The following is a 21,276-nucleotide window of genomic DNA, read 5'->3' as shown; positions in this document are numbered from 1 at the left end:
ATTAATTTAAGTTTTCTGAAATATTCCTTACTAAGTTTTATTTGCATTTGTTCATGTTTTATTGTTGATGCTTCAATTCCCAAGTATTTATACACTCCCTTTTGCTCAAGTTCTTTTATATCACATTCTTGTCCCAAACTGATCTTTTCCTGACATTGCATTTGTCCTGCTTTAAAGATTGCTTTTGCACATTTATCAAGATCAAATGACATTCTTATATCATCTGAAAAAGTTTTGAGAACTTGCAGTTGTTCTTTCAGTCCCTCATCTGATGAGCTATACAGTTTTAAATCATTGACAAAGAGAAGATGAAAAGTCTTTACACTTTGTTGTTTTTTAGGAGCCAAATTATAGCCATGGCCTAAGTTGTTAAGTAGACAGCTTAATGGGTTAAGGGCAAGGCAAAATAACAACGGTGACAGGGAGTTACCCTGGAATATCCCCGTTTGAATTTTTATCCCTGGGATAATAATTTGTCCTTTTTCATGGCTTAATTGCAAAGTGGTCTGCCATGTTTCATGGTCACTATAATGTAGTTGATTAGTGTAGGGTGTAGCCAATATTTCATCCTGTTTGTTGCTTAGTTCAACTAATACTTAGACATTAACTGCTTTATGCTACTACAGCAGTATTTGGTGTACCCTGCAAGTTTAGGGATAGATATTGTATTAAAATTAGGTCCTAGTAGAAATGCTGAATCAAATCCAGTCCTGTAGCACACGTTGAGAAATTTAGCCATCTCAGAGCATGGCTAAAGCCAATGCTAGTGATATGTGTCTTATGTGAGGTCCCCTTCCCTATTTGTTGTGAAGACAGAATGCCTACTTATTATACTTCACAGTAAGTTATTGGCTGGTTAATCACTGGTAGTGTATATATGTAGTAACTTCTTTCATGCTGTACAGACACCTGAGACTCCTTCTGGGGCTTGTGGCTTTTACCTGAGGTTTTTCTCTCTTTTGCACCACCTCCTGTATAAGTGATATGTATCTGCTCCCACAAGTTTTGGTTGTATATTTCCTGCTGCCTACCTCCCATACTGTTTAAGTGCCTGACCCTGCATTTAAAAGGTTCTTTTTTCTCCCCACGAACGAACCTTAAGGGTTCCTTTTTTTCTTCCTCACTTCAGTTCAGGGGCTAGTAGCAACTCAGTTAAACTGTAGCGTTACTTGTCCTTTCCATGCCCTAAAGGAAATTGGCACCAATACTAAGGTGCTTCTGCAAGTGGGGTAGTTGGTCCTTACTCTCCCCCTGTGGGGGTTATTTTAGGGAACATTCTCTCGCAATCTGCCGAGTTTATGAAAGAAATTAGGAGAAACAGTATATAACAGTAGCGGGGTGGCCACAGTGGTGCAGTGGTTAGTGTTGCCACCTCACAGCAAGAGGTTCTTTGGTTTGATTCTCGGCTGGGGTGCCTTCTCTGCGGAGTCTGCATGTCCTCCCTGTGGTTGCGTAGCATTCTATTGACTTGCAATTTACTTACATTGAATGGTAGTCTATGCAAGTGGTTTCTCTGGCTCAATAAGATTGTTTTTTTGTAACCGAGGAAGTAGGATTTCATAACATGTCCATTTGAGTAACTCTTACTTTCGGGTAATTAAAATAGCTTACATTGGAAGTAGTATTTGACGACAGGCTTATCTCATATGTGGAGGGTATGCAACATTGTTTGTCTAAACAGATTGGTGTTTAATACGCTGTTACCAATATTTTTGTTCTTTTCTTACTTCCAATTCTACCTGGGAGTTAACATTCTTCCAAAGTTTGGAGACTGCCCTTCCTGCTAATTTGTCACTTATGTGAGTTTCCATTTCGGAATTAATTCATCGCATTTTTGCCACTTTCTGTGCTTTATCTGCCCTGCTTAGAAAATGCTCTAGTGACAACACTAATTTCATATTTAGTATGTTCTGTAGCTGGGATTTTATTGACTGTGATTGCTTGATTTCACAAATGTTTAATTTGTTCTCTGTCTCTTTGAGAACACGAACTGTGCATGCATTGGTCATTAGTAATCCTCAGCCTCACTGTTGAACTGGATATTTCCTAGTTTCCTTACATTGTCTAAAGAAGGAGAATTAGGATTTGTAGTTAATGTAGTTAATGCTTTGAATATCAGTGTGCTACTGTTATATACTTCTTCTTCTTCTTTTGGCTTTTCCCGGTGAGGGGTCGACACAGCAGATCATCTGTTCGCCCATGATTGGCAGAGGAATTTTAAGGTGTCGAGTTGCCAGCCCAACCTTCCACAGAAGGCACACACATGCACACACTCACACCTAGGGCCAATTTAGAGTGTCCAATCCACCTACTGCATGTCTTTGGGATGTGGGAGGAAACTGGAGCACCTGGAGGAAAACTACACGACCACAGGGAGTATATGCAGACTCCGCACAGAAGGCACCCCAGCCAAGAATCGAACTGGAGAACCTCTTGTTGTGAGGTGGCAACACTAACCACTGCACCACCGTGGCTGCCCCGCTACTGTTATATACTGTTTCTCCTAATTTCTTTCATTTGTCTTCCAAGCTTATGCTTTCTGTCTCACTTCTTTTATAGACTACCCCTTGTTCTTGCTTCCTTTCCTCTCTCCACCTCATATTTCACCATTAATATGTTGCAAATATTTCTCTCCTTCTAATCCCTGACCACTTCTCCTAACTATTTCTCCTTTCTTCTAGTCCTCATGGTATTTTATCACTCATAACATCCCCCTTTTTCCTCTCTCTCATATACCTATAACTTGCTAAATTAGTGTTCTTTTTCCTCTCTTCCAGTAAAGGGATCCTGGGTGCTCCCTCCCTGCCTTACAACCAAGAAAAACCTCTCCTAAACTGGAAGACTTCCCTGAAGCTGTCTGCTTGTCAGGCTTAGAAAAGACTTAACTACTAAAGTATTGTTTCATGTATGTGAAATTCCTACTTTATCAGCAATACCTGTAATTATTTTATCTATCTATTTGGTAACCCTTCTGTGTGAGATCCTGCAGCCTAACGCAGACCCCTATCCACCACCTCTACTTAGTCTTGTTTCCCGTATCTCCTGACTTTGGTAGTAAACCCTCATTACCTCTCCCAGTTGCCTTTTCCCTTCTGTCCACTAGATGGCAGTATTCAACCAACTTATTTTTTAACTTTTAAATATCTAACCTAATTGTCCTAATCCTTTTAGTGGTGGTAACCACTGTCCTAACCTCCTTGTTAAATGGTGTAAATTTGACTATTCATCCCCCCCCCCTCAATCCTTTTACTAATTTTAAGTCTTAAAAACACTTTTATAACATTTTTTACCTAATCTATCATTCTAAAGCCAATTCACTAAAGACAGCTGATACTTTTCTGCTCTACTTACCATACAGTTCTACCCACTCTGTTTGCCCTACGGACTCACTCCGCTCCCCTACCCTACCCCCATTTCCCATCCATCCCAGTGCATCTACCCTTATACTTCTCTAAACACACCCCCATTCCTTCATTAGCCAATGACCTAATTAACCTCATTATATACTTAGCAATCCCACTTCCATCTCTCCTAGTTAATTTCTTCCTCCTATCTTTGAATTAGTCCCTCCCCTAACCCCTATACTTCCTTCTTTCTAAACAGACCTACCCCTGACTGATCCTTGTTCTCATGTCAGTCTCCCTTTACTCATACTTGTACATACCTACTCTCCCTGTATCTCCTACCTAACGCTATTCACTATGCCCATCTCCTACATTAAAACACACTCTAACCTGCTCCACTTATCCATAACACTTGGCTCTCTGGTTTTATTCTACAAGTTCACTTACTATGAATCACTACACTTTACACAATTCTATCCCCTCCTAAACCAAGCTACCCCTCATTCCCTTTTAAACTCTACCTCCCATTGCAACATCACATCCTCAACAGCCTATCTTAAACCTTAGTTTCATAGAACAACCCATTTCAAGTATTCCCACAATAAAAAAAAATCCCTATCCTAGGCAAACTACTGAAATTGTCTCCTATACCACAACAGTACCCACTTCTACATGGTGATATTTATCCATATCCAGGCCCAAACACTAGTTACCCTAATTCCAAATCCCCCCATCCTGCCATCTCCCATTCCCCCCTAGCAAAAACTCACTCCTTATAGCTTACCTTAATATCAAAAGTTTAAATAATAAAATCAGTCATCTTCATGCCTTGTTAGATCTACACTCCTTCAATATCCTATGTCTAACTGAAACCTGAATCAAACCAACCACTAAAGATAATGATATTCGCCCCTGAGGCTACAATATATAAAAAAAAACAAACAAAAAAGGAGGTGGGGTTGCTATATTATGTAAATCTGAGCTGTAACTTTCTGCCCTCGATTCTATACATTCTTCAACTAGCAATGCTGAAATCTTAAAGTCTAAGCTTTTAATCAATGTCAATAAATCTATCTATATTATCTGCTCTTACATCCCCCAGGTAATAATAGTAATACCATTGAAAATATCCTCTGTTGGCTCTCCTCTAATTTCCCCCAAGAGACCATACTCCTTGGGGATCCCAATATTGACTGGAATAGCTGTACTGCTGATAATCCTATTACCCCAATAAACCTTCATGGCGTTCATCAAACCATCTCCTTCCCTACAAGAACTCACAAACCCAGCAATAAACAAACCACTTTAGACTGGATACTAGTTAACAGTAACCCCCCATCTTATAAAACAGGTATAGTTCCTGATGATATCAGTGACCATTCTCTTATGTTTATAACAAAACTAAAAACTTCAATAACCAATCAAGTAAATGTCAGAACCAGTCGAAATACAAAAACCCTAAACCTACTTAACTTTCAGGCTGAGCTTAGAGCATGCAATTGGACTCCCTTAAAACACTTACCACTTGAGGAAGCTGTTTTATATTTTAACATAAAATTTCTACAAATTCTCAAGCATCATGCCCCTTCTTGTATGATCAGAATTAAGAGAAAACCAGCTCCCTAACTCACAAAAGACACCAGGCAAAAAAATGCAACTTAAATCTGGGACAAATGGAGACATACAAAAGATCCTACTGATCACTTAAACTTTAGAAAGCTTAGCAATGCCACTAAAAAGCCATTTTCCTTGACATAAAACTATTTCCAACAAGTACAACAAACCCAACATCAAAACCCACAAAAATTCTGGTCAGGAATAAATAAACTACTTCATCCTTGCCACTCTAAAACTTCTACCCCTCTAATCTGACCCAACAATAGTTCACCCAAATTGCTGATACTTTTAACAAATTTTTCACTGAAACTGTCCAATCTCTATCTAATTCTTTACCAGCAGTGTCCACCTCTAACCCACCTATGTCATCTAATTCACAAACCCTATTACAACTACAACACATTCATACATCTCCCATACACACACAACTTCTGAAACTCAAACATTGCACCCCTTCAGCTGATCTCTTCCCTACTGAATATCTAAAATTGGCAGCTGGAGTTCTTGCCTTCCCCATTTCCATTTAAATTAACAGAACCACAAGAGAATGCTCTATCCTAAACATCTGTAAAGTGTTACATATCATCTCCCTCCACAAGGGTGGTAACTCAAATTAACAGAACCATTACAGAATGCTCTGTCCCAAACATCTGGAAAGTACCTCATATCATCCCACTCCACAAGGGAGGTAACTCAACTGAACTTTCCAATTTCCGCCCAATAGCCCTTCTCTCATCTATAGCAAAAATTATGGAGAGATGCATTCATTGCCAACTTCTTGATCATCTCCTCTAAAATCACCTTCAAGTTGACTGCCAACATTGTTTTAGACCTTATCATAGCACCACCACAGCTCTCCTTTCCTTTACTGACTGTATAAATAAAAATTGTAACAACAATCTCCTATTCTCTGCACTTTTTATTGACCTATCCATGGCATTTGACATGGTGAATCATGAACTATTGATAAATACACTTCATTCTCTCACATCAGATACACAATCAAATGGTTTCAATCTTACCTAGGAAACAGACAGCAAGTAGTCCTCTGGGACAATGAACTGTCATCTCTGCTCCCTATCACTCTTGGAGTCCCACAAGGTTCCATTCTGGGACCGCTCCTCTTTACCATCTTCATTAATGATCTGAAAACCTTCCTTCCTCACACTACCTGAATACAATATGCTGATGGTGCAACTTTAATCTGTTCCTCCTCCTCACTGTCACAACTTCAAGCCAGAACCCAAAAAATATTTACTTTAGTAGAAAACTGGTTCCACCAACACTGTCTCCTCCTCAACCCTAAAAAAACTAAATTACTACTATTTACCCCTACACATAAATCCCCCGCCATAAACTTCGCAGTCATATCTAAAAATGGCACTACAATAGTTCCTGACATCACCACCAAACATTTGGGGGTGACAATTGATCACAGTCTTAATTTCGACACCCATATCAACCTAACTATCAAATCAGTGAATAGAAAACATGGTTCCCTATACAGAATTAAACCTTTTCTCACTCCTTCAGCCAGGACTACTAGTGCCCAAACTCACCTACTATCTACTCTCCTCTATGCCTGCCCAATCTTTACAATCCTCTCCAAAAGCAATATCAATAAGCTGGCCACAGCTTACAGCAACATAGCCAGATTTGCCTCTGATACCCCACATCATACCCGTCACTGCAAAAACCTAAAACTTCTAGGATGGCTTGAACTACAAAGCCAGTTTCTTTTTCAGCAACTCATAATCATTCACAAGATTCCGCATCATTCCTAAAAACTCCCATTCTCAGAAACCTTATTATCCCCTATCAAAATCTTGCTACCTTGCAATCTGCCAACAGACTACTTGTCTCTTCCCTAAAAGCTAACAATAAATCTGGTGACTCCCTATTTACTAACTCAGTCGGTAAAGAGTGGAATAAACTACCAACTGAACTTACATCCCTGACTTCCACTCCACTTTTCAAACATCAACTTAAAAGCTTCCTAAAATCCCAATGGCTATGTCCTTGCTCAAATCCTGACCAACACTGGCACCTCTTGGCTTATCTCTCAAGTTTATAATTTCTGAATTCCTCCTCCTTTGGTGTTTCTCTCCTCTTACCCTACAAAAAGTATGTTTTCTTTAGTATAAGTAATATCTACGTACCCTTGTTTGTCATGGCCTATGACTGTACCTAAGGGGAAAAAATGTATACATGAGGTTTTAACAATTTTTAATGTATTACTAATATGGAATTCTCTTTAATTTGTTTAATTTGTTTATTTTTATTCAAAATTTTCTTGTATTGTATTTAGAGCTTATCTCCCCAGACCTCTGCTGAAAATGGACACATATCCAGTCGGACTTTCCCAGTCAACAAATGTAAAATAAAATAAATAAAATCTTATACATTTTTAAGCACTCTTTTATCCATGAATGTGGGATACTATCAAATGCTTTTTTGTAGTCAATCCATGCCATATTTAGATTCTTCCCCTTTTTACAGTTCTCCACTATAACTTTATTTAACAACAAATGATCCTTTGTTCCATATGACTTTCTTGTATTGCCCTTTTGTTTTACTGCCATAATTGAGTTTTCTTCTAAATGACTATAAGCTCTGCCAGCATCAACTCCTATGTATAGCTTATACTTCGTTGGAAGACAAGTTATTGGTCTATAATTTTTAGGGTAGCTTGCAGATTCACTCTTAAGTAGGAGCATTGTTTTTCCTGTTGTTAACCAGGTTTTTATCTGTTTGGGGCGTGCATATAAATAGTTCCTACTCATTGCTAAATCTTTGGGCAAGGATGTTAGTACCTTCAGCCAAAAATTATGTGCTGCATTTGGGCCTGGGGTTTTCCAATTAGAGGTTTTTCTTAACTTTGTTTCAATCTGTCTGGCTGTTACTTCATCCCATTTCATATCCTGTAGCTTTGAACCTCTTAATCTTTCTTTAACTTCTTCTATCCATTTAGCCTCTTTGTTATATTCCACAGGATCTTCATGGATATGTCTTCAAAATGTATTGATTTCTTCCTTTTTTGGCAGTCCTTCAATTCCTTTTACCTCATTTCCCAATTGTCTATAAAACTTTTTGGGGACATCAATAAATTGTTTATTTTGTACTTTTCCCTTATATTTATCTGTGTATCTTCTAAGTTTTTCCACCTGTTTTGAAATTTTTTGTTTATTTGCGAAAGTGAATGATAGATCCTGGTCTGTTCTAATGCTGTGCATTTTTTTATCACATCTATTTTTCTTAGTATTTTTATTGATCTATTTCCACTTCTATAATCTTCTAACAGTGACACCTCTTGTCTTAACTGCTTTATAATTTACTCTATTTGATATTTCCATGATGATATTCGATTACTCCCCTTTCTTCCCCTCACTACCCGGTGTTCTTGTGGGAGACCTTTATCAGTTATTAATTTAACTGCACAGTAATATATGCTGTTTACTTCTGTTATATCACATGGGTCTTCATTAACAGTCCTAATAACTGTGTTCATTTGTTTTATCAAACTTCTGACTTTTTGGGCTTTATTAACCTTCTGCAGTCTATTTCTGTCATTGATGTTGATATATCTGTCTATGTCTATTAAATCAAGCAACTCTTCTCTTAGCTTATTTTCTTCCAAACTAAGGGCACATCCCTTGTTTTCCAGTTCCTGTGGGCATTCTATAGAAGGTTCTATAGCACCTTCCTGTGGCACATTCTCTTCAATTTCATCCTGTGCTATCCGTTGCTCTATCAAATGGGAACTCACTGGCCTATCACTCCTCAACATCGACTGCATCAGAGTTTCCACAGTTTCCTGTTCCTTCCCTTGCTGTCTAGCTTCAAGTGAATGTTTAAACTGGTTTCCTGTGGAAGGCTCCAAATGATCTTTATATGTCACATGACCAATTGCTTCCTGTGCCACTGATTTCCTCTTAATTTGGATGCCCATTACCCTATCCTGTTGTGGTGCTTTCTGGGTTACATTTTCTGCACTGAATCCTTCACTTTGCAGGTACTCCATGACCTCGGTTTCTGTTTCTTTAACTTCTTCATTACTAATCCTCTTTCCTACTTTTTCTCTTTGTCTTCTTATTTTTTTGTATTGTAAAGTTTTCCATGTTTGGATTCCTTTGCCTGTATTTCTCTTCAAATATCTTTGGTGCTGCTCTGTTTGTATTGGCTAGTTTTGCTTTCTCCTTGGCATAAATATTACACCATATTAAATCTCTTTTTCTTTCCCATGTCCATATTTATTCTTCTTCAGATGTTTCCTGATCTTCCTGTTTCTCCCTACTTTGGGGACTCCTCCATCCTGCTGTGATGTAACCTGTGCTATGCCTTCTACACCAAATCCTTCACTTCGCAGGCATTCCGTAACTTCAACATCTATTTTTTTAACTTCTGCTTTACTAATCTTCTTTTCTATGTTCCCTCTTTGTGATATTATTTTTTTTATTGTGAAATTTTCAGTATCTGGATGCCTTTGCCTGTAAGTCTCTTCAAATATCTTTGGGACTGCCTTCTTCACATTGATTAATTTGGCTTTCTCCTTTGCATAAATATTGCACCATATCAAATCTCTCCTTCTTTCACATGTCCATATTTCTTTTTTATACTTTTCGAATATCTCTTGGTTTTGTTGTTTATATTTTTGCACTTCCTCAGATGCTTCTGTTTCCAAACAGGTCAAGATTTCTGGATCTATATACTGCTTTTCACAAATTTGTTGTATCAATCAACACAAATTTTCATTTGAAGTTTCTGACAGTTTTTCTTGTGGAAGTATTTTTCTTTCCTTTAATTTCTCTCTTAATCATTTTGTATATTTTTTGTCTGGAAATTCTGAGCTTTTTGTATAATAGTAACAATGCATCATTTCTTTCTTATCCTCAATAGTCCACTTTATCATCTTTATGGCTCTTCTTTGGCCTATCAGTTTTTGTGATTTTTTTGGACTGCTACTTCCTTCTACAACAGGTGGGCCATCCTCCCCCTGGGCCTAGCCTGGCCCCATTGTAGGAATGTTTCCATATTTTGAGGATTCTACATGGTCATCTTTTCCATTTCTGGCACCAGCATGCCTATCAGAATTGGGCACTTTTTTATCCTAGTTCTAGTGCACCCAGCTATGTTTTTTTAGTTTTTAACCTACTTCTGTCCATGATATATGCTATATAAATACAATCTATATATATCAGTGTTGCCTTGGTGAAATTTTGTAAAAACAGGGTCCACCTCATGAAGGTACTCACCAAAACTTGAGGATAAATTCAGTTTCACCACTACTACTACTCTCCTTTGCTTGCTGACATTTCATCTCTCCATTGGTCCCTGAATCTTTGCTATATAAAAGTCATGGTGTAGAAACAGGGGAGATTGATTTGATAGAGATAGGCAGTTAGCACTTACCTGGAGGAGTTTCTACAAATTACTGCATTATTTCATAAGGTATATTTGCCCTATTAATAAACTACTTACTTTTTCATACTTGGAATGTATTTCAATAAGCAATAGGAAAAAAGTATCTGTATGCATTTTTCATTCACTGTTTGTATACTACAGATATGTCAGTTCTTGTATGCTTTCCAAGTTTGTTTATGAATGGTATCATTGCATCACAGTATTGTGTTACCATTTGCTCTTGGAATTCCTCCATGTACTGCAGATGTGTATATTGTGTATTATCAACGTCAAGGGGTTGTGCATGTGTAGTTAACAGAGGTGTTAAGCTTGTCAGATGTCCCATGGCCCCCACCACAACAGTAGAGAGACATAAGGGAAGTGGGCATTTCTACTTTGAATTTTTGTTTGCTGTTAGGAATCCTGCCATCCAGTAGTCAGTTAAACAACCGCTGTCCTCACTACAGAAATATTAACAGAATGGATGTAATGCTAATGTATTACATTTTTTTTTCTTTTGGGTTGAGGGGCTCCCTTAGTTTTTGTGTAGTCCTTAATGAGCATTGTGTGTTCAATTGTTTTGTGTTGAGGATGGGTGCTTAGGTATTATTTGAGGAGATTGATCTCTGTATGTGCTATAAGTGTGTGTTTGTCTTTTTTCTGTTTCACATCATAAAGGAATATGGTACCCAGACCATCTGATCCATGAAAGCCACCATTCAATGATGCAGAGAAGAAGGTCAGCATTGAAGCCTTAGACCACCATGGATCCTTCCTGCTTGACAGAAGCAGAGGTGAGATGTCTGCCAGAAAAAGTATATGGCAGCAGGTGGTCACTCACATAAGCACAGTTGTTGGCCATGCCATAAACTATATTCAGATACTGCACCATCCCACCGTTATGATTACAGTGGCATGCAGGAGGGCAGCTGTGCTAGTATGAGAGCAGATGACTATGGGGGTGGTTTTGCTACCAAACCACTGCTCACTGAAACTGAGCAGTTCTTGTCCACTGTCAGTGATCCAGACAGCTCAGCAGAGACGTCATATAGACTCCTTGATATTAGTGCTGATGTGGACAACAGGCTAAGTGTGCCCTAAGAACTTCCAGGCATGCGATATGTAAGATATTTATTGACAGTGTAGCTATCTTTTTTATGTTACTATGTGTACATCTGGAAACATTGAAATGTGTGCCTTAGAAGAGACAGAGTCCAGCAGAGACTGTGTGGGGGAATGGTCAGTCTTCTTGATTCTTAGATATTTCTTACAGGGAAGATAGGCAGAGCACTACTCTCTTGTCCTTGTGTCATTTGCATTGTGATGCTTATTAGCCTTCTTTCCACTGCCTTCCCCTTTTTCCAGGGACATCAGAATTACCATAAGAAAGACCATCTGCAATTTAAGCACAAACTTTCTTTGATTAGTAATAACCATTAGTGAGCATATCTAAGCAATCCTACCTTGGTTTGTGATTTACTATGGAGTTGAATGGTAAGAGACATTTTATTTGAATTTATTGCATTTGTTATCACTGTTTTTAACTGATTTTAGGTAGGAAGCGATAGCTTGTTAACAAGATTTACTTTATTCATATTTTGTTGTTTTATCTTTAATTTCACTGTTGGTTGTTAGAAAGGGATAGATTTTAGACAGGCAAGCTCTAGCCACCACAAGGAGACTTGACAGGTATAAATTCACACAGACTGCAGAGAGGAAAATCATGAACATAACTAAATAATCCTACCTTGGTTTGTGATTTATTGGTCTTTACTGTTAAAAAGAAGTGTGACTGTGATCGATAGTGAGCAGAATCTACTGTGCTCAACATGAAGGAATTACAACTTTTGTCTGGCATGCAGAACTTGTATGGTCAGAACAACTTTCCTGTACTTTATTATTCAGTTGTACATTGCTGGTGTGATTTTTGTCATATTAGTTGGTTTAAGTTCTCTTTGAATTCTGCGGTTACTGATGCTTCTTTTTCTTTTCTTTTATAATATTTTATTTATTTGAAGCTGAATATGGATTCCTTAAATGAATATGCAATTAAAAATTTGTTATTGCACACATATCTTATACAGTGTAATAAATGCTATGCATATTTAAAGGTAACAGCTGATAACACTGGTGATCTGTATTCCTCGTCTCATAAGATGGAAGATTTGCTTACGATTGTTAGAAGTAAATCTAGACTTAATGATGATGATTGCACTTGTGCAATTGGCATGGCTTGGAGAACTGTTGTATCATATATTAATGACTGGGCTGATTAAATAAATAATATGGGTAATTCAATAAAGCCTACATGGAGCTATTCTCCATGTAGAAATAGTGATAATGTTCAGACACGAAACATGTCCATTGAGTGAGCTAGAAAACAAGGCTGGGAGCGTGCACAAGCCTCCCAGCACTGTGCAGACATGGCTGCGATCGTGGAATGCAAATCACCTCATCTGCTGGTGAAAAACTTGCAAATGAGGTGATTTTGTGATCCAAGAAGCAGACAAGCATCTGTGTAGGTGCCGTGTCTGCAGGAAAAATGTATGCGGTTGCTAACTGTGTACCAGAATGCAAAAATAAAATGGGGGCTGTGACAACTCAGATAAAAACATGTATTAAATGCAGTAGGCATACCAGTGGCCAAAACTATGGCCATTGACATTTAAAAGTGATGCAATTAATGAAAAATGTAAAACTTTTTTTATCACATGTCACGTTTAAATGGTGCGCAGTGATGCGCAAACATACTAGTTTGCAAAAAAAATTAAAATAGTAAAATATGATATTTAAAGCAATATTGAAGTTTGCCATATACTGACCAGCATGCAGAGTCATACAATAGTGGTTGCTAAGGACTTAGACTTATATGCAATTAGGTGTATGTAAATGAGCTACGTTTATTGAATAGCACAATGGGCCACCGTGTCCACAGGTACTAACTGTGTAAGGACTAGAACCATGGTAGTGAAGGCAGAAGAGACAGATGACATGAAAAGGGTGTGTGTCAGAGTTTGTTTAAGCACACTGTAGCTCAGCGGCTCCTGTTTGTGCTCAGCAAGGCACAGCTAACCACAGCTAAGCAGGGATGTGTGCCTGAGGCTGCTAAGCTGTGCTTAGCTAGTTAAAAAAAAGCTAAGCATGCTCATGTACAGTGGAGGGCCCTTTCTGCTTATCAATGTTTACACTAGCTCTGCAGGTTTGCATGGAGAGCTGCAGGGCATAGCAGTTGAAGAAATTAAATAAAAAATGGGGAAATACCCTGGGAAAGCCAATCAGCCATAAATGACTGATAAGCCCTGTTCCACTGACAATGGCCCATTCAAACCCCTCAGTAATGAAGCTGGCAGGTGGAATGTATCCTAGTCAGCCAATCACACAGGCTGCATCTGCAGCACACCAGTATAAAGTATGCAGGCACCCTTCACTCTGATTTTTCCCTCATACTCTGCACTGGTGGAGTACACACCTGGGAATTTTAATCGGCAAAATGATAGGGACTGCTGCTGTTTTGCTACATCTCTACTTGCTACAGACTGAGGTCAGTGATGATGATGATGATGCTGACAACCTGCCCAGACTGAGGAGAAGAGCATTCAGACCCAGGGTAACATTTTAGGGGCTACCTGAGCTGGAGATAGTAATATGCTACAGGGTGGACAGGGACATACTACAGCAAATCACTGAACTCTACTGCCCTCACCTCAGACCCAGAGCCAACAGAGTAGAACCCATCCCAGTGGAAATAAAAGTATGTGTAGCCTTAAGAATACTAGAAAGGTACTTTCCAAAGACCTACTGGGGACATCATTGGGATCTCACAGGCATCTGCATCCAGGGTACTCCTACCAGTTCCTGGATGTCATGCTAACACATGCCAGTGAGCACATTTATTTCCCCAACAACCCTGAGGAGAGGGCCATCCATATGCATCTCTTCCACCATGTAGCACACTACTCAGAGGTACTGGGTGCCATAGACTGCACTCATGTGCACATCAAAACACCACCAGGTGAGGAGGGTAGTGTCTATGTCAACTGCAATGGGTGTCACTCCAACTGCTAGGTCATGTGCAATGCTCAGGGCATTATCATCAATGTGTGTGCTGGTAGCCCTGACAGTTATAATGACTCCCACATCTGGCATGCATCACAACCATACTAGGCATTTGCCAGGGGGGACATCCTGTATGGCCATCTAGTCAGGGATGCTGGCTACGCACTGGAACCGTGGATGGTGACACCCATCAGAAATGCACACACACCCACTGAAGAACACCAAAATGAGGCACACACACAAACTAGGAACATTATAAAGTGTGTGTTTGGGCTGCTCAAGTCATGGTTCTGCTGCCTTGACATATCTGGTGGAGCCCTTCAGTACTCTCCAGCCACATGTGAATACATGTTCATAGTATTTGCTAATCTACACAATATGATCCTGCAGAAACAGCTGCAGCAAGAACATCGCAGGGAAGAGACAAACAGCTCCTCACCATTGCCAGGGTCCCCACAGGCATGGGGGAATTGGAGGAGGGACCTCCAAGCCTGTCCCTGTAGGCAGATGTAGGCATGCCCAGTACACCCTGGCCTTGGCAAAGACGAAATGCATAGCTCATACACTGACACCCTAGGGATCCAGGGACTGACACCTCACTCCAACTTGCACACACAGTAAAAAGGATGTCATACACATCACACTACCTGTACCTTACCATGAATAGGCTGTGTACTGTGTGCATCCAACAGAGTCAGCCCTGAAGCACTGTCCTCACAACTGCTGCAGGCACAAGGTAAGTCACTGTTCTTACAACAAATTAATAGAGTAGTAGACTGTAGTAGCATATATATGGTATTGCTGCATGTATGAACGGGAATGGGGTGGGATACTGAGATAGCAGCAGACAACTGACAGCTATGTGGGACAACAGAAATTGTCCACCAAATACTGGCTGACCCAGAATATGCAGTAGTCCCCAAGGTGCCAAAACTCACTGCAGTATATCTGAGGGACTAAGAAACTGTGGTTTCAGAGGTCACATGCATGGATGTCAATGTTGGAGTCCCATACACACCTTTCAGCTTCTCACAGCAAAGCATCTGTAAAAAGCCATAAAGAAATGTGTGGCAAAGGCCCACAAATATCGGCAGTTATGAAATATTGCTCTTACAGACTTAGACAGTGATATTAGAACAGGTCTTGCAGTTGCATTAAGTCTCTGAAGGGTAAGAAGTCTGAAACTCAAAGGTTTGTCATTACTTTCTAACCGTGGCCTTTAATGGTATGCCAGTATTTTCGAAGACAACCACAATACTATGCTAAATGGACCTAAAATATGAAGCAAACATCTGGACGGTCTGTGGAAATTTGTACAATTGAGAGGTATGCCCACTCCCCCCAACACACTCATGTTCCCATAGAAATGCAGTAACATATATGTTTGTAGGGTAATAGCAGCAGACCACACATTCCCACGGCTGTCCCAATCAACTTGTTAACTTGTTCCATGTCCAAAATATACAGGCATCAATGTGCTATGTCTGTGTGTGGTTACTACTGTCAGGAAGTAGACAGCACTTACTGTTGGCTGTTGTGGCTTAGCGGTCTAAGTACAGTACTGTGGTTATCAGTGTCTGTGGTTTGAGACTAGCCATGCCAACTATTTTGCATATCAGCTACACCTACAATAGGAGTTTTGCACACTTTCCAGAAGTCAATATTTGTTACTGCAGGAAAGCTGGATAATGAAAAGACAGGGGCCACACATATGGACAGTATATGGCTCGGAGTAACCTACACAGTGCCTAGTAGAACAGCAGGTTGTGACAAGTCAGTGTAGTGCCAGGTTATAAATGGCTGCCATGTTACTGTGTCACTACTGACAGCAAGTCAGTGGGCACCATCCATACCCCTGGAATGACAAGGTGTCACAGAATGTCTACATGTATGCCTCATATATCTGTTCTGCTTCTCATAACATTGCATTTGCCTGTCAAACTATGTGCAAACCAATAAAGTTTGATGTGAACCATCAGTGACAGACAGTTGAGAAGCAGATGTCATACCAATAAGAAAATGCAAGCTAATACAAAACCATTCTACCAACTGTCTATGTTTGGAAGAGCAATAGTAACACCCTGTCCCCATGTCTGGACCTGTGTCTGACTGTTATATGTGGGTCTGTCTACGTGTCACTATGTAGGAGTTTGACAGCTATGGCCAACATGTAGCCTTATAATAACACTGCAACACAAACTGTCTGAGGAACACAGCAGATGTATGAGTGCAATGATGGGCAACCTGCTAAACAGGTACAGTCAGACGTGTGAAGTCCATATCCCTGTGTGTGATGTTACAACTTCTAACCCACTCACACCATAACTGCAAATACCTAACAGCAGCAACTGTAGACAAAGCCTGTGAATGGACTACAGAAGGACAAGGAGACACATATAAGGGGAAGGGGAACCACTGACCAGACAAACAGAGAATGTGCACACCGCAACAATTTGTCCAGTAACATAAGTTCCCTGCAGTGTATGGAGTCAGTAAATAAATGTCTGTCAGCAGTTCATCACATTACCCTAAACTGCTCTGCCACTGACATACCAGGAAATCACAGTGCTATGTAGAATATACCACACATATTATGGAAAACTTTGCTCAGTCCAATGCACTCTGTACCCACACCATGATGTGACTTAGTTAATAAGGTTAGCACACAGCCAGTAGATCCCCAGCCAGTATATCACTGAGGTGCTGGACTGTTTACACAGGTTCAGCAGCCATTCTGCTGTGGTATACACAAAATCCTGGACCAGAGTACAGCTAGCTCTGAAATGGAGTCCAACTCTTACTATTGAAGGTCATACTGGGCATGCTCCTACACTTAGAGAATTACAGGCCATGTGTAAACCTACATCTAACTATACAACTGTGTTGTACATATATGTGTTTGCATAGAGACAGCTATGTACACCATAACTGTCTCTCCCCACCCCCATAAGACAGGATTAACCACAACTATCTGGGGGTGGCACATATGTGATATATCTGCATCTATTCAGTGTGATAGACACACACACACACACACACACACACACACACACACACACATATATATATATATATATATATATATATATATATATAGGTAACATATACAAATATATCAATGATAGGCAGAGGTAGGGGGGAGAGAGAGACAGACAGAGACATATAGAGAGAGACAGACAGACAGAGAGAGAGAGAGAGAGAGAGAGAGACACCCTGAAAGGCATAGAGTGATGTCCTGATGTAGATATGTGCACACCAGGTGTAACCACTGGCACACGCCAGTATAAAGGTGAGCACCATTGTGTAATAGTAGTGAGGTAGGGGGTGTAATCTCACATCACCTGCTGTGTGTGTGTGTTTGTGTGTGTGTGTGTGTGTGTGTGTGTGTGTGTGTTTCTAGGTTAAAACATTTTGAGGCTTTTTCCACCCAGTAAACCTCCCACTGCCCAATTTTACAAGGCCTGCTGATGTCATTCACCTTAACAGCACCTTTGGACACTCTTTAGCCATGTACATTCTGTGGTGCGTGTGATAAGTACATTGCACTATAGCGCATACAACTAGATAGGTAGGGGCTCTAATCACAGCACTGCCAAATGTATTTATGTTTCTAGGTTAAAGCATTTTGAGGCCTTTTCCACCCAGTAGACCTCCCATTACCCTACTTTATAAAGCCTGCTGATGTCATTCACCTTAGAAGCACCTTTGGACACTCTTCAGCTATTTACGTTCCGTGGCACATGCAGTAAGTATGTACCGCTATAGTTCATACAACTGGATAGGTAGGAGTTCTAATCTCAGCACTGGCAACTGTGTGTGTATTTCTAGGTTAAAGCATTTTAAGGTCTTTTCCATCCAGTAAACTTCCCATTGCCTTATATTACAAGGCCTACTGATGTCATTTTCCTTAGAAGCACTGCTGGACAGTTTGCAGGTATATAATCTCCCTGGCACACATGATAACGACAAAGCACTGTAGTATAGAAAACTAGATGAATAGGGGTTCTAATCTCAATACTGGCAACTGTGATGCTGTATGTGTTTGTGAGAAGCATATCCCTGTGTGTGTGTTGATTAGATCATTTTGAGATCCGTTCTACTCTTATGATGCCCCCATTGCATTACTTTACAGGGCATGTTCATGTCATCCACCTTAGATCCACTGTTGGACACTTTCTAGGTATATAAGCTCTGTGGCATATGCAATAAGTATGTAGCACTATAGTACATACAACTAGGTAGGCAGGGGTTTAAATCTCAGTACAGTCAACTGTAGTACTGTGTATATTTGTGTGTGAAGCATATCCCCTGTGGCTGTCGTGTGTGTTGGTTATACCATTTTAAGACCTGCTGACCCCCTCCAAATGGTATTACTTTAAAGGGCCTGTTAATCTCATCCATCTTAGATGCACCATTTTAAAGTCTACAGGCCATACCACTCTTCTGTACAGATGTATGCAGAATGTGAAGATGTTTGCATTATATGTGTGGTCCATGTCTCATAACAATGGGGTTTTATGTCACATCAGTGGCAAATCCGTGAGCGATAACATCACAAATAGTGACAGACATGTCAGCTTCAGACATCATACCCTTTTGAAATGTCATGCTGATGCAAAACCTGTTACCCTATCACTTGTCTAGGTTGCTAAGAGCAATATGTGAGATGTGTCCCGATTTTGGGGCATTACTCCTACCATTCATGAAGGCATTCCCAAGATTAATTGCTGTAAGAGGTTGTGAGTTACATCCCCAGCATATAATGTATGTGGCGCATGCAATATGTGCATAGCACTATAGTACTTACAAGTAGATAGGAAGGGATTCTAATCTGACTATTGCCAACTGTGTGAGAGCATGTGTTTTTGTATGCATATCCCCTGTGGCTGTCTTGTATGTGATGGTTATCCCATTTTGTGTGCCTGTTCCACCCTCTTAGCTCCCCCATTGCCAACCTATTCAGGGCCCCTACAGATGTCATCCACCTTAGAACCACAGTTACACATTTTATAGCACAAAGTTACTGTGGCACGTGCAATAGTCATGTCAGTCTGTATTGTACATAACAAGATAGGTAGGTGTGAAAAGTGTCAACTCTGTGTGCATGTGTGTTTCAATGCATGTCCTCATGCAGCAGTGTGTGTGTGTGTGTGTGTGTGTGTGTGTGTGTGTGTGTGTTTGACATGGCTCTACTATGTTAAGGGCCTGTTAACCCCCTATTGGCAATCCTAACAGCCCCTGTAATTGTCACCCACCTGAATAGTAGTGGCAGACACTGAAAAATTGTAGTAGCTCTGTGGTGCTTGTGTTATGTATATAGTACTATCATATGTAAAGCTAGGCAGGTAGAGGTTTAACTGTCAACATGGGCAGGTCATGAGTGGGTGTGTTTGTGTGTATGTATGTATATCCCCTTGCAGCAGTCAACCTGTGTTATTACCACCAGCATACCTCTTAACCCCTCACAGAAAGACTTCTGGTTAAAGCCATACAGAAAAGTGGGGCAAAGGCCAAACAGTGAGCACAACCTTCACATATTGCTGTGACATGCATGGAAATTAGATACCAGAACGCAGAATGCATTTTCCAAAGGGTATGACTTGTGACATGACAATATCTGTGATTACTCTCTAATGTTAGTCTTTCAATATTTTCCAGAAATTTGCCAGAAGAAAAAAAGTGTTATGACAAATGGGAATAAAATATGTGGCAAACATTAGGACATTCTGCAGAAATATGTAGACGTGAGAGGTACAGCCACCATCTGTACCACCCTGCAGGTTGCACTCCATGTTTGGCAAGGTATGACAACAGCTCAAACAATACAGAGGTTCCCAGAGTGTAGGACAATAAACATTCCATGAAGTTGTCTACTAATTGCATAGAGCAGTTATTGCAAATCAGAAGCACCTTAATGTCATGACAAATAGTGTAAACTAAGGTAATGTCACACAAAGAAACTGTCATATGAGCAAACCGGTTTACCTTTATAAAGCCGAATCATAGTGGTACGAATGCTCATATGAGCGACTCATAATCATGAAAGTGAAAATGGCGATAGTCCTTAATGTTCGAAAAACAGAAAATCGAAAAGCAGATTAGCTGTTTTTCAAACATTAATGTTGAATGAAAAAAAAAAGAAGTGTAAAGCAGGGATGCAAGCCCCCTGCACCCCCCATGTGGGGGACTGCACCCCCCACACCCCCTACTTTAATATTCTAACTCCGAGACTGTACTACAGTGGGGAAAGGGACCATTTCCTGAACCCCACTACAGTGCAATCCGCCCCACAATGTCGAATGTGCAATGTGCGAATGTCACTGTGCATTCGCTCATTGCACATTCAAACCTTTATTCGTTCGGCATTTGCAAGCTTTGCAAACAGCCTTTTGAACAATTGCTGTTTGCCCAAGTGTGAATCACCTTTCTAAAGGTAAACTGAGCAAACCAAAGGACATCCTGTGTGTTGCACTTGCCAAGTGTATGATATGTCCTGCCAACTGTCACGTTACTACTAGACGTGTCCCACAGTTCACTTTTGATAAGGTGTCAACCACAATCTGTGTCACCTATGTGCATGCAATATGTAGATATTTGAAGGCCCTGTGACTATCTGCTGCCCAATGACCCACATGTAACTAGGCATGAATGCTAACTGCCACCACACACATATGTAGGTACTGCCTAAGGCTGTGTCAACTGTAAGTAGTGTGCCATCTGTCATTGTGCCACAAACAGCTGTTAACACACTGCAACAGGCCATACAGTGGGTATGGAATGGTGCCATGGTCCTGGCCTCAAGCTGAATGCAGGCAACAGTGTCAGCATACCATATAGAAAGGACATGGCCCCACTATTT

This window comes from Protopterus annectens, chromosome 15.part0 (genome assembly GCF_019279795.1).
Source record: "Protopterus annectens isolate FY-2018-M chromosome 15.part0, PAN1.0, whole genome shotgun sequence".
Lineage (NCBI taxonomy): Eukaryota > Metazoa > Chordata > Ceratodontiformes > Protopteridae > Protopterus > Protopterus annectens.
This window is presented reverse-complemented; position numbering follows the sequence as displayed.